This window comes from Cryptotermes secundus, unplaced genomic scaffold, assembly GCF_002891405.2.
Source record: "Cryptotermes secundus unplaced genomic scaffold, Csec_1.0 scaffold3453, whole genome shotgun sequence".
NCBI lineage: Eukaryota > Metazoa > Arthropoda > Insecta > Blattodea > Kalotermitidae > Cryptotermes > Cryptotermes secundus.
The window spans coordinates 54,572-69,354 of record NW_019730009.1 but is presented as its reverse complement, the minus strand read 5'-3'; the positions used below and the strand labels follow the sequence as shown (position 1 = coordinate 69,354).

Here is a 14,783-nt window from a genome sequence, read left to right as displayed (position 1 = left end):
CTTCTTGGGCGAGAGATAGGCATCAGCTGGCAGCAACAGGCGGTACCTGAGACCGTCCTCACACAAAGTATTCCTTGAAAACTCAACTTCCTTTCAAATCATCTTCAAGCGAGCATTTCAAGCGGAAACAAAAATCCCATATCCCAAAAAAAATGTATATCCTCCTGCACAGCGACGGGCTACGGGCTGTGCGGCCGGGGTTCGATTCCCAGCAAGAGTAAAATTCTCTCTTCTCCACAGCGTCCAGACCGCCTCTGGGACCCACCCAGCCCTCAATCCAATAAGTACCGGGGGATTTTTCTTCGGAGATGAAGCGGCGGAGCGTGAATCTGACCAATGACGTTCATCTAGAGCCGAGGTCAAGAATGGTGGAGCTATACCTCCACTCCCCCTACGTCAACTTTACTTTTTTGTACCTTTTATGCCCTCTTGCACGTTGCCAGATTTACAGCTTAAAAATAAGTCAGTACATAAAGAGTACGTTCTTCTGAACTGTAACACCGTGCAGTTCGGAAGTAGCAGACGCTTCGGAGGAACATATCTTCAGGCTCGAAGAGTAAGTTAACCATGAAACCAGATAAAGTAGGCGGTATGCGCCGCTTGTTTCTTGCTTGGACTTTTTGATCCAGAAGATGGAGGCGGTATATCCCTCTGAAACTTCGGGTTCTTTCCGAACTGCACGGTGTTACAGTCCAGGAAAACGTCCTGTTTATAGTCACGGACATGAGAACCTCAGGCCTTCCCAATCTTCTTTTCAAACTGAAAGAATGCGTTGTGAATCAGATTAGCTCAGTGCTTGACTGCGGGTTGGATGACTCGGATTCGATCCTCAGGAGAGGCTGGAGTTTTTTCTTCACACTCTCCTCCGTGATAATAACGGGATTCAAATGACCGTAAGCTCAAATAATATTAATGTTTAATATAAAGGTAAATTTGCCGGTCACGGTAGCCCAGCGGTCTCAGGCATGTGTTGTCTTACCTCGCTCGGAAGCCGTGACCGTGGGTTCGAATCCCACACAAGGCATGGATGTTTAGTATGTGTATGTGTTTATTCTGTGTTTGTGTTGTCCTGTGTTTAGGTACAGGCCTTGCGACTAGCTGATCACCCGTCCAAGGAGTCCTACCGTCTGCAAAAATGATCATAAAACTAAGAAATCAAAGACCAGGACCCAAGGGGGCTCTAGAGCCAGCTAAGAAAGAATACAGGTAAATTTAGTGTCACTTAATTAAGCACAGCATGAAGATGTACGAGTATGAGAGAATGTAAGTATACCCGGACCGTTCTTAACCTCGGAAATAGATGGAAATGAGTTGTTTGTTTCACCCCCCCGGCCGCCTTATCGACGGGGAAATTCTCAATTTTTGGATAGGAGGCTGGATGGGCCCTACAGCTGGTATGAACACTGTGGAGTAAACAGTAATCTGTTCTTCCCTCTAGGAATCGAACCCTGGCCCGTCGCTATACCGATTGAGTCATCCCGACTTCATTAACTATACAAAAGAAAGAATGATTCATGGTTCTGTGCAGTCTCTAATGTGATTGCCTATGCAACAGTAATATCACGGCCAATGCGATATCCTATCGGACATTGGAATCAACGCGTCTGTATAACATGACCTTCAAATTGGAGTACACTTTTCCAATCATGTATAACTTCAGCTTTACATAATGGATGTGTTTGTTTAAACGGCTACCTAACCAACGTCTGATAGTCATCGAGGTACATTTCAAAGCTAGTTCATGCGGCGGTCCCTGGGGGTAAGTTCCATAATGAAACAACGCATAATAAAGCAGACTATTACAGAAACTGTCAATTGGCATGGAACCCCGAACGTGAAATGTATAATCTAATGTAACATGTATAGCATAAAACCTACTGTATACAGCCACAACAAAAAGATAATGAAGTTATTTCAATCTGAGATCAGTGCTCTGATTATGGACCAGTTACTGCTTACAGAAACGATACCTGACTATCGATCGAGTTTCGAGATATCGATAAGATGTTGCTACCTGCTTCTGAAGGATTCGTACGTACATGTTGGGCAACAGTAGAAAGGCAGGGGGCTGGGAAACAAGCCAAGAAGGGGAAGAAGGGGGTTCCTGAATCTTGGGGGGGGGGAATTAAGTGTCTTCATTTCTGTGAAAGTGAGATGAAATTTTAGGATTAATATTAAGATTCAGGAGATCACAGTGGCCGAGCGGTCTAAGGCATTAACCGTCTTCGCCCGCTCGAACGCTAGTGTCGTGGGTTCGAATCCCATTCGGGTCATGGAAGTCTGTGTTTATGTTCTCCTGTGTAGGGTACGGTCTTGCGGCGGGCTTATCCCCCGTCCAAGGATCCCTACCGACTGCTTAAGATTAAGAAACTGAAAAGAAACGAAGCGTTTCACGGATGTCCTATGTTCCAATTGGGAGCAACAAGAATAGGTAGATACACTGTACATATATGTAGTTGATATATCATCGTTAAATAAAGTAATAAACTAAGATGGAAACTTTGCTGTCTGAGCCTCTGATCTCAAGGTGTTTGCGTCTTTGTTCCGTCCTTATCTTGGGCCCATCTTTCCGGACTTCTTCCCGAAAATACGCCAGAGAAGTTGCAGGTATGTGAGAGGCAGCTGGTCTCCTTATTAGCGAGAACACAGCGGGTCACGAGAGAGCAGGGGTTTCTGTAAGACACGTTATCAGTTCGATCAAGATGCGAGATTACATTGAACAGTTGTTGCAGAGCGTAGGGGGGATATGTGCCATTGTATCTACCCCTGCAAAGAAGGATGAATGCGCTTTCTTCCGACCAACATTCACCTTTTTTAGGGGCCCTGTAATTGGGTATTGATTCCTTTCTGTGTATATTTATATACCCATCTGGTTTCCTATTTACTATGTTCTACACACAAGGGACACATACCTCGACAGTACAGGAACGTCTTAAATAGTTTACAGTTATATAGGACAGTTTTATATTGAAGATGGAGGTCCATGTTCCTCCGAAACGTTGGGATACGTCTATCACGATGTTATAACTCAGGAAACCACAATATTGTGACTAATATGCCCAGTGCTAGACAACGGCTCGGTAAACACATTTCCGAAATATACGCTCTCAACAATAAGACATCCATTGCTAGGTAATAAACACGCATTCTTGACAACGGAGGATGGTGTTTTCCGTTTTGCAGATGTTGGTTGCAGCCGTGACGCACTTTACCGAAGCGCAAAGGCTTCAGACATTGCCGGCAGTAAAGATGGAAAAGTCTCCAATTAGCTTAGTGGGTACGTGAAGACCAGCAATATCCATATTAGAGCAGTAGTCAGTTTTGTTCTTGGAAACTTTTATAACAAATAAACCTTCAAGATACTGTCGCCTGGAATGAAGCTTTTTAAAACGTAAATAATTCAACATTGATTCATAATTACATAAGGAGCTTGGTTCAATAAATTCATTATAGAATAAATTTGAAAATAATAATACTAATAATAAAGTAAAAGTAAAGCTATCCCTGTAACAGGCCGTGAAGGCCCATAGGGTTGTGAGACGTCGAGTCTCCCACATTTTCCAGACAGTCGACTCACAGATGGCGGTGGAGTTGTCAGCCTTACGCGCCGGCCGCCATTTACCCCAGGAAGATTCCTGGTACTCATTTCTGTTAGAAGCTAATTCGACCCCAGGGGCACAGTGAGGCTGGAAGGTCTAAATCAGTTGAAAAATGTAATGACCTCATGGGAAATCGAACCCACAGCCTTCCAGCTTGTAGCATAGTGCCTTGACCAAGTACGTTCCCGCGTGGCCCAATAATAGTAAAATGCGTTTACCGGTTGCAAATGTGATGCACCCCATACTGACTGAGGCCGTGCCTCGGAACCCTTGCTCTGTTGCAGTCTGTAGGGCCATAATTGCGCGGTTTCAAAGCAGTGGGGATGACTGTGTAACTTGTGCAAGATGTCACAAGTCTCTGCATGAATATCATTTTCAGGCTTCAATGGATCTGTCGAAGTAATGATTGCGGGCCATTGTATGGAGATGGCTGCGCAGTGCTACAAGCGCCTAAGTCACCCGTGCTGGATGGTTGAGACAGCAAGACGCAGAGTTTCACAGGAACTTAGAACAAGGAGGGACGAAACTAAGAAGGAAAAAGGAACGTAAAATGTGAGGAAGGAAAGGAGGAATCAGAAGTTTTGAAGATTGATGTCTCCTGAGATGTAATGTTGTGTATGTAGTCTAGCAAATTGTTTGGGAAGTACGTAAAAAGGCTCTTCTACCCTGAAGATGGAAGCAGTATCGCATTCCAGAAGTCAGTAATCTTCATAGTCATTGCCGAGAGGACCCAAAATCTCGCCCGACCCCATGGAACTGAGTCATTTTTAAGAAGCTGCTGGTCGTGCAGTCGTTCAAGAATATCCCAATGTTTTATTGAACTCGAAAGTTCATTACCGTGTTCACAAGCCCCTGCCACTGGTCCCTATCCTGAGCCAGATGAATCCAGTCTATAACACCCCATGCTCTTTCATTGATATATATTTTAATATTCTCTCATCTATATCTAGGTCTTTCCTTCTGGCTTCTCATCAAAATCCTGTGTGCATTCATGTTCTCTCGCATGCGTGCTACATGCTCTACCCATATTCCTCTTCCAGTACATCAGAGGTAAGCGAAGGAAGTAAAGAAAATGCAAAACAAAGAGAACTTTTATTTCACGGGTGGGATGTGTAAGAAGGTATTAACGAGGGAAGGAAGAAAGTTGGAAAGAAAAGCCAAATATTTATGTATCTGTTACAATAAACATCATTATTATGTTTCGAAAGGTGTATCTCTTTCCATCTTCAGGTGCATTTAGTGGGAAGTGATTGTACACAGCTGGCCCCATTAGGAGCGGCTAGTCTACAGAGGAGTAGCTCGGCGATCGAGGTCACCTCTGTCTAGCGGGCTCACCTCAGTGGCAAATTTCCTTCGTTACAGCTGATGACTGAAGCAGATCCAGCTTTCGAAACGTCGCGCGTGAAAACGCCAAGTAGAAAACTATCGACGAGTTCTGCTTGCCGCCTGCTGGTGCCTTGTGTGGCTTATTATTCAGCCCTCAAGATGGAGGTGATTTCTCCGAAACGTCGGTGGATTTTTTAAACTGTTGTGCAACCAAGAAGTACGTATGCATAATACATATTTATTTTTGCAGTTGATTTTGTCAGGTTCACAGCCTGCTTGCGTTGTCACTAACGCCGTTGTTGCACTGAGTCGCTCATGAAGACGTGCGCCTGAGAACACATGGGCCACATCGGCCGGGCCACGCCACTGATTTGTGCCCCGTAATGCTGTATTGGTCACATGGTACAACGTTCCCACACTTGGGGCGCATCCATTTACATTTCAATATGGGACAATGCCGCATCTTAACTCTTTATGCTTCACTGGTAAATATATGCACCACCTGCTTCAGTATTCAGCAGTGCCACACTTTGCTCACGTAATATCACGTGGTAAATGTGACTAGAGACGGGGTTTGGATCGGTAACTGGATTTATTGGACACTTACAGAACATAACTATAAGTAACTATAAGCCTCGCCGAGTCACATAGTCCAAAGGCCGCGCAATAGCTCAAGCGGTTAGTCGCTGGCTTCCCACCGCGGCGTCCCGGGTTCGAGCCCGTGTCTCGTCAAGCGGGATTTATGGTAGACAAAGTGGCGCTGGGGCAGGTTTTCTCCGAGTACTTCGGTTTCCCCTGCCAATCTTCATTCCACCAAATTCTCCATCATCATAATCACCCGTGACAGGTACAATAGGCAAATCAGTGGCCGCCGTGCTGAGTGCACCCAGTTTGACTCTACCACCCACTAGGCGAATTAAAAAAAAATTACATACTCCAAAGATCACTATACTTGGTTTAATTTCTTGGGGTGGGGTGAGACTGAGTCCGCTTGGTACGTCGGCCACTACTGGCCTAGTGTACCAGATAGAACTCTATTTATTTGATGTTCATTTAACGACGCTGCTAGTTTCTCTTAGACAAAGTAGTTGATGTTGATAAACTGTGGCTTGCAAGTCGCATGCGGCCCTTCCGGACCGTTGGTGCAGCTGAGAAGTATAGAAATCAAACCCGCTTCATGCAAAGCCCGTACCCAAACACCTGTGCAGTCCAATCCATGTTCGTCTGAGGCTCCTTGACATGAGAAAATTATCATATGCGTCTTCGACACTCAGTAAGTTTGGCCACCCCTGCTATGTGGCATAGAAAGGATTATCACTGAGTAATGAATTGGTTAGGGCGTGGAGGGAAACGGTCGTGGCCTAACTGCAGGCACAGGCTCTACAATTACATGACGACTGAGGAAAACCACGTAAATCTTCAGTCAAGATAATCGGTGTCCCTGCTGAAATTCGACTCTGGCATCTTCAGAGTCATAGCTACGGGCTGCATGGCCGGGGTTGGATTCCCTGGAGTGGCAAGAGATTGTTTTTATTTTCCACTCCACAGCGTTCAGACCGGTTGTAGGGCTCACCCAGCCTCCTGTTCAATGGGTACCGGGGGCAAAGCGGCCGGGAAGTGAAGCTGACCACTCATATCTATCTAGTGCCGAGGTCAAGAATGATGGAGCTGTAACTCACTCCCCATACCTGTTCGTGGTGTGGGATTTAATAAATTAAGGGTATGCACAAATTTATCCTTACCTTCCCTTGAGACTGTGCAGTCTCCACAAGTATACTATGTCATTTGAGGCTCTCATTTCCATATTTTAAAATCCTCTACCATATACAGGAAGTCCCAGGAGGAAAGGTCAATATTCTGGGAGGTTATATGAAATGATTTTATATACAGAGTGTCCCAGGAGGAAAGGTCAATATTCTGGGAGGTTATATGAAATGATTTTATATACAGGATGTCCCAGGAGGAACGGGCAATGTTCTGTGAGGTCATAGTATCGGTCTTTCTAAGCAAAAATTGTGTATGGACATGCGTCCTATTCCGAACGATTTCTGAGATACAGCTATTTCACCGTACAGTTCCAAAATTGTTAATAAGAAAGAGGTATTACGTAAGGTAAGGTAAGTAACTAATTAAGCATTACGTCATGAAGGCGTATGGGGAAGTGGATGTATAGATCCATATTTTCTTGATCTCGGAGCTAGTTGGAGGTGAGTGGTCAGTTTCACGCCCCGGTCGCTTTACCCCCGGAATCAATTAGATAGGCTGGGTGGAACCCAGAGCCGGTCTGGACGACGTGGAGAAGAGATTTCTTGCCCTTACCAGGACTCGAACTCCGATCGCTCTGTCGTCTAGCCCGTAGACAGTCGCTATGCCGACTACGCTATCCAGGCTCAGAGAAATTACGTACTGTTCCTAATACCGGTATTTATTGTTCAAGTGACAAAGTTGGTACAGTTTACCTAGTTTAATACATTTTCGAAAATTCCACCGTCACTTTGCAACTCGTGCGAGGGCATGGCGTGTTGCTCGTCTGTACAGTGTACAGTGCCGTGAAATAGCTCTATCTCGGAAACCGTCCGGAACAGGACACTTGTACATATACACGTCTGCTTAGAATGGCCGATACTCTGACCTCCCAGAATATTGACCTCTCCTCTCTGGACACTCTGTATAGTATCAGTGTGGTGCTCTTACGAAATTCTAATTTGTGTACAACAGTAGCTACATATAACACAGTGTCCTTGCTTCCTCATTAGCAAGTTCCCCCCCCCCTGGCAGTACAGCCCCAGTGGGCCTAGGCCTACCTCCATGAACTCCGTTCACTTCGGTTTTTCTAGATCTTACACATGCGGTAGGACTCCTTGGGCGAATGACCAGCTCGTCGCAAGGCCTCTTCCTGTAGACAAACACAGAAAACATCCACGCCCTCAGTGGGATTCGAACCCACGATCCCGGCTTCCGAGCGAGCGAAGACAGTGCATGCCTTAGACCGCTCGGCTACCGTGACCGGCCATTAGCAAGTTACTAAATTCTATTTTGAACATAGGATAGGAAGGAAGATTCACCATACGGGAGATCCCGTTGAACACGTGACTTTTCTTCCGTAAGGTTGCCTGCTCTTGGTGTGATATACTCTCAGAAGATACGTAGTTTAACCGTTCTGCCACGTGGAAAAGATTTGGAAACATTAAATTAAGGAACAGCTGAACCGTAGTTACCAAGGGCAGCTACTACAATCTCACATCTTTAATGGTTTAGGGTTGTTGATACTTATACTTAAGGGCTTATATACAGTTAACTGTATTCCCACCCCAATAAAACCGGTTTCTTAACAATGAGACTCTTGTTCCAATAAATAAACATAGATGGCATTGTGGAAGCTTGATATCACGCAGATGCCTCTCTCAGGGATTGAAACTTGACCCTAGAGGTCAGCNCCCCCCGGCCGGTACTAAAACTTAGGATTCAGAGTCTGTATGGACTCAATCAGCTGTGAAAACTTGGAACATCATCCCATAGAAAGAGGAAGTCATCCCTCTCTTACATAAAGCAGGGAAAGAAACCCGAGATTTGTGAAAAACTGGCATATGTGTTTAATGTTGAAGAGGGCACTGGCTGGATTCATCTGGCTCAGGAACCTTTGTGAACACGGTAATGAACAATGGTTCTGACGATGATGTATAACGCACAGAATTACTGAGTTTTTGGACCTCTTCCATCGTTCTGTATTCTAGAGAATAGAAAACAGGACGTTTCGGAAACTTTATCTGTTTCCATCTTCAGGTGAAGTGGAAGAAGACATATGCTCAGTTGGGCCCCTTATAAAGAGCTAATCTAGTGATGAAGGTTAGCTGTTTCTAAGGGGCCCAACTGAGTAGGTGTCTTCTTCCACTTAACCAGAGGACGGAAACAGATAAAGTTTCCGAAACAGGGTGTATTCTATTCTCTAGAATACCGGACGATGGAAAAAGTCCAAAACCCAAGTAATTCTGTACAATAATGAACATTTGCTGCCATAAAGTGCTAGAAATATTGTAATTAGCTTAGCAACTACCAGGTTCTCAAGGACTCTTTAATCAATTTTTTTTTCTGGCTCAAGTGATAACAGTTGCTGCTTGCACTCGGGATATGCCTGTTTCGAATCTCGGTTGAGATATACACTGTTCTGACTGAGGCTCTTTTCCTCAGGCCCTCCAGGCCAATTTCAAAATAGTGCCCTGTAATCAAACCACGAACCCTTCTTTCATCACCCTTTTCAATTCGCTGTTCACTCATTATCTTACAGTTCGATGATGAATGCTGCTGACCTAAGCGTCGTTAAATATATACACGACATATAAAATAAGTAAATAAATAAATAAGGGAGAATCTGGTGTGTGAAGTTAGTAGACTACGTAAATACCCGAGCCACTATCTGGTGTGCCTATATCCAGCAAACATTTTGTCGCATTTAAGACGCACTGAAGAGATAGAATAAAGAACGGTCACAGAAAAAGGAATAAACAAAGGTGATTCTTAATTATTGTCGGGGTTTCCCTGGCCTATAATTATCAAATTTGGATCAATAAACTAAAACTACTTACAGAATGTGAAAGTGTAACTCAAAAAGTTTCATTTAGCAACGCTGTACTCTCCACATTGCTGTTTAGGAGAAAATGTGACGCCATACCTCAAAATGGCGACTGTTTAAGAGAAAGCAAGGTGCGTACTTTCGTTTTTAGAAACGAAGTCCGTAGTCAAAAAGCAAGTTCGTTACAGAACTCAATATGGAAAAGATTCACCTTCAGATAATGCTATCCGACGTTGGTTAAAGCAATTTCAAGAGACTGACAGTGTTCTGCACCGAAAAGGGGCAGTAAGACCGAGCACTTCACAGGAGGTTGTTGCTCGAATCCAGGAAGCTCACAAAAATCAACTAGACGAACTTCTTTATGGTTAGGTGTACGAAAAGCGACTGTTTGGAGGATCGTGCATAACAGCCTACATGTAATAAACACTTTTTGATTTTCACTTTCATATTCCGCAAGTAGTTTTATTGTTTTTTTCCGATTTGAAAATTATAGGCCACGGAAACCCCGACAATAATGTAGAATCATTCTGTATATGGTTACGTATGAAGAGATAGGGAAGAGATTGGTAAGAAAACAGAACAATAAATTAGAAATTTATTTAGGTGAGTGGTAATCAGCAGGGGAAGCAAGGGGATACATCCAATTAAAATGTTAATGTATAGTAGATTAGTTCAGTGGTGTGGAAACAGTAATTTAGGTTGGATGACGGAACATAGGACCGGTACAACAACGAACCCAATAGAGTATCCATTCATTCATGCTGTGGTAGGCAACGACTACGAAGCAAACAATTAGAAAACGGCCCGTAAGCTTCCACAGATTATCGGTGTTTTCTGTGTGGTTCATGCTGACATGTTGTAGGCAGGACAGTTAGTTAATGAGAGTCAGTTAAGTTGGTTTGTGAGTTATTGAGTTATTCAGAGAACTGCTGGGGTTCAGTCGTGAGTTGTTGGTCTTATAAGCTGGTACTTAGATCGGGGGCAATTCGGGAACCCAGAGGATGGAGAACGTTCGCCGTTGGAAGCCGCTACCGAGCAACGGCTAGTGAAGACGTGAGTGTGGACACTAGAGTGTGTCTGTATTAGTGAATTGTAAAGTGTAGTCTCGCGCTGTATCAGAGAGTCCATGAAATCCGATCCTCAGTCCAAAACCCGTCTATAGTCACACTGCATACACGTGACGATATCATGCCTTGTTATTATGCTTCTCCGTTTCGTCATCCGAATAGAATTGTGTCTTACAATCAACTTGCTTACGCAAATGGTAGGATAACGTAAATGCAAGCCTTGAAGTTCTTGTGACGATGAATATGAAGGTCACTGTCATCTGAGATGTGATGCCGTGTAGTCTGGTAGAGAAGTACTAACTTTTCGGAGGGACCGTACTGTATGGCGTCACATTCAAGAAGGCGGTGTTCAATATTGAAATAAATCATTAAGAAATGGAATAAGAAGTCGTGAACTGGATTCATCTGTCTCGTGATATGAATCTTTTCGAGCTCTTGTGAACACGGTAATGAACTAATTGTTAAGGAACAAGACAGCCATTAAATTTAGCAAATACACTTGTGAAGTGACAGGAGGTTGGAGAAAACTGCATAATGAGGAGCTTCATAACTTGTACTCTTCTCCAAGTATAATTAGAATGATCAAGTCAAGGAGGATGAGGTGGGCAGGTCATGTAGCACGAATGGGGGAGACAAGGAATGCATATAGGATATTGGTGGGGAAGCCAGAAGGAAAGAGACCGCTGCGAAGATCAAGGCGTAGGTGGGTGGACAATATTAAAACGGATCTTAGAGAGATAGGAAGCGATGGTATGGATTGGATTGATCTGGCTCAGGATAGGGACCAGTGGAGGGCTCTTGTGAACACGATAATCAACCTTCGGGTTCCATAAAATGCTGGGAAATTCTTGAGTAGCTGCAGAATTGACGGCTCCTCCAGAAGGGCTCAGCTCCATGAGTAAGTAAGTAAGTAAAATACACGTGGTGGTTGTCTTGCTTTTAACAATTAATATAAAGTTTAACGATCGAGGTGTGTGCTTAGAAGACGGTAATGAGTCATCATCATCATCTGCAAAACAGCCTTTTTGAGCCATGGCCTTCCTTAGAAGATTTCGCGAGATTTGTCTGTTCCAGCGTGAATTAGACCATTCGGGTTTCGCTTCTTAGATTTCGCAACATTTTTTTACAGAGCAAGGTCATTACCCTTGCGTCCAACCCCCAAACCTACAGGACCAGGTCTCTGTATTAATGTGCCCCCAGTGATAGGGTGGCCCAGTGATCCCCCCAAGCACTGGGTTCTCTTTTCGTCACCTTCTTTTCGGGTTCAGTTTCTGACCACTGTGAACAGTGTTGGCTTTGCATTTCCAAAACTTATAAAACCTCAAGACCAGAGTTTCTCTTAACAAGCGTTTAGTTCCTTGACTTACCTCAGCGCCATCTGTAAGATATGGCAGCCTCGACGTCTCACAACCCTATGGCCCTTCATGGCTTGTTTTAGGGATAGCTTCAGCTTTCTCATATAACAATATAAGAACAGTTACGTCGTTTTTACGCTGAACTATTAAACTCGAACAACGTAACAGGTCAGAAACTGAATTCAACCCTTTTGGTTGTGTCACCGCCAGAAGCAATGGAGGAATCCACCCCGTGACTCAACAATTGTCCCCGTTATCCATCAAGGCAGAGGACCACCCCCTGTTCGTGCAGCACCTGAATTCCCGCGATACAAGCAAATTCGCTGTCTCATCTCCTCGCACTCACAGTCTGCTCCCTGCTATCGAGTTACAATAAGATATCGATTGTTGTCGATAGCTAGAGGCGGGAATGCCTATCAGAATCCTTACGTTATAAATCTTAGACAGTGTTTCTCAAACTGTGGCGCAGGTACCCCTAAGGAAATCAAAGCAGCACGCCACTGTTATCTAAGTTCTCTTTTCGTAATTTCCACTATTCCCATTGAAAACTGTTAGTGTTATTAGCCTACAACAAGAAGAATTAATCGTCTACTTTCCTTTGATGAGACACTGACCGCATAGGAAAAAAAAAGTATACACAGCACACAGACAGCAAGGTGGTCTCATAAGCCTCCTAACAAAAAAATAGGGAGGGATGCCATAGACAGGACAGACAGACAGCAATATGATCTCATACGCCTCCTTTTATTTTAAGATAAGGAAAGTTGGATAAAATAAAATGGGACTTATGAGATCACCTTGCTGCCTGTGTGTCTGTGTATCCCTCTTAATTATTTTCTGTGCGGTACCCTTTATTCTGAATTAATTCAAAATGAGCTTTTGTATATACAAGTGACTCGTTTACATTTATAACGTAAGGCGAAATTTCCCATCTGCTTAACTAATAAAGAACCACACCATGAAGACGTATGGGGGAGTGGAGGTATATCTCCATCACATTAGACCTCGGCACTAGACGCAGTTTGAGTGGTCATTTTCACAGCTCGGCCGCTTAAAACCCGGGGAAAAATTCCTAGTACCGTTTGGATAGAAATCCGGGAGGGCACCAGAGCCCGTCTGGATCCTGTGAAGAAGAGAAACAAATTCTTTCCCCTTCCGAGAATCGAATCCCGGTCATCCAGCCTGTCGCTGTACCGACTTAGCTGTCCCGGCTCCTATTGAAGCTAAAGCCATCCCTGTAACAGGCCGTGGAGGCCCATAGGGTTGTGAGACGTCGAGGCTCCCACATTTTCTAGACAATCGGCTCACAGCGGTGAGGCCAGCCTCACATGTCGGTCGCTCTTTACCCCCCAGTAAGATTCCTGGTACTCATTTCTGTTAGAGGTTGAGTCGACCCCAGGGCCACAGTGCGGCTGGAAGGATTAGGTCAATGAAAAATTGCAATAAACTCATCGGGAATCGATCCCGCGACCTCACGGTTTGTAGCATAGTGCCTCAACTAACTACATTTCGGTTCCTATGATCTTTATAAAAAAATATTAATAATGTAGCCAGCATGTTCAGATGAGGGAAAGAAAGGAGTTATCCGTTCCTTCTCTTGGAGAACAAATCACCGCGCCCCTCGGGAAGCGCACCTGATGGGTGACTCCTCCCCAGGGGACAGATTCACATCTGATTGCCCACACACAACACAAGTGGGTTTGCTTGAGTTTCATCCGGAAAGGAAAGAAATACGGCAAATAAAAGACAACCCGATCAGCGCTTACAGAAGGGGTAACGTCCGGACCTCAGGATGAGTCAGTGATTTGAATTGTTCCTCGGTTAAATTGATGGAACATCTGTACGCCTGTCAGATGCTTGTTCTCGTATAACAGTACTAAACCTACACTCATCCTTCAGAAAGAAGTAAGGTTAAAACTGTAAATATCAGTTGCTAGGTAACGCCAGGTGAATAAGCTAACGTTGTTGACCTTCTGTTTTGATACCGCTAAGGGTAGGCATGTTTGAAATATATACTCTGTCTGAAACGTCTTTTGAAGTTGCGGCATCATCAGCCTCAAAATTATTTACAGATTCAGGCTCTTGCTACAAGCTGGAAGGTCGCTGATTCGATTCCCGATGAAGTAATTGGATTTTTTCAGTTGACCTAATCATTCCAGCCTCACTATGCCACTGAGGTCGATTCAGCCTATAACAGAAATGATCACTAGGAATCTCCCTGGGGGTAAAGGCCGGGTGGCGCGTAAGGCTGACGACCTCACCGTCATCTGTGAGCCGACTGTCTAGAAAATGTAGGAGCCTCGACGTCTCACAACCTTATGGGCCTCCACGGCCTGTTACGGGAATAGCTCAGCTCAGCTCATTATATCGTATTTATCCTTTTAGCTTCTCTTCCAATTTCTGGTTCATCATATGTTTCTACTTCTTTCTTTCGTTCTCCGTGTCTTTCTTCATCAGATTGTTCGTCTTCCATTTAAATTATTTCTCGTTTATTGCGACTTTCTTGTATTGATTTCATACCTTAATATTTGTTTATTTCTACTATTATGTTAATTCTGTTCCTAGATTCTAAGGTTTCGTCTTTCATTCTAATACTACTATATTTTCTAATTTATATTTCTTGATATTATATTTACGCATCCTATTGCACTGAAGTTCCACTTATAGTCAATAATGCAGCAATCAGTAACATTGATTCACACTTTAATATCACACAGTGGTCGTTATGTGCATAAGATGTTCTATAAAACAATTAAAATATTAAATAATGCACGTATATTTTAATAGTTTTACATTCCCACTCAGGGCATGGGTGTTTAGTTTGTGTGTGTGTGTGTGTGTGTGTGTGTGTGTGTGTGCGCGCGCG

At 44.0% G+C, this 14,783-nt stretch overlaps 1 protein-coding gene across 3 annotated transcripts in view; it reads left to right on the top strand.

Annotated features, from left to right (window-relative positions):
- The first annotated feature begins 1,186 nt into the window (after positions 1-1,186).
- Positions 1,187-14,783, top strand: part of LOC111865956 (signal recognition particle receptor subunit beta) — a 65,477-nt gene continuing 51,880 nt past the window's right edge. For 2 of the 3 annotated variants that reach the window (XM_023854401.2, XM_033752041.1), the window contains exon 1: positions 4,979-5,142. The gene's annotated coding sequence lies outside the window, so the exon portion shown is untranslated. Of the gene's footprint in view, positions 1,207-4,978; positions 5,143-14,783 lie in introns of those variants that run through there. The other variant, XM_033752042.1, reaches the window with a different exon arrangement.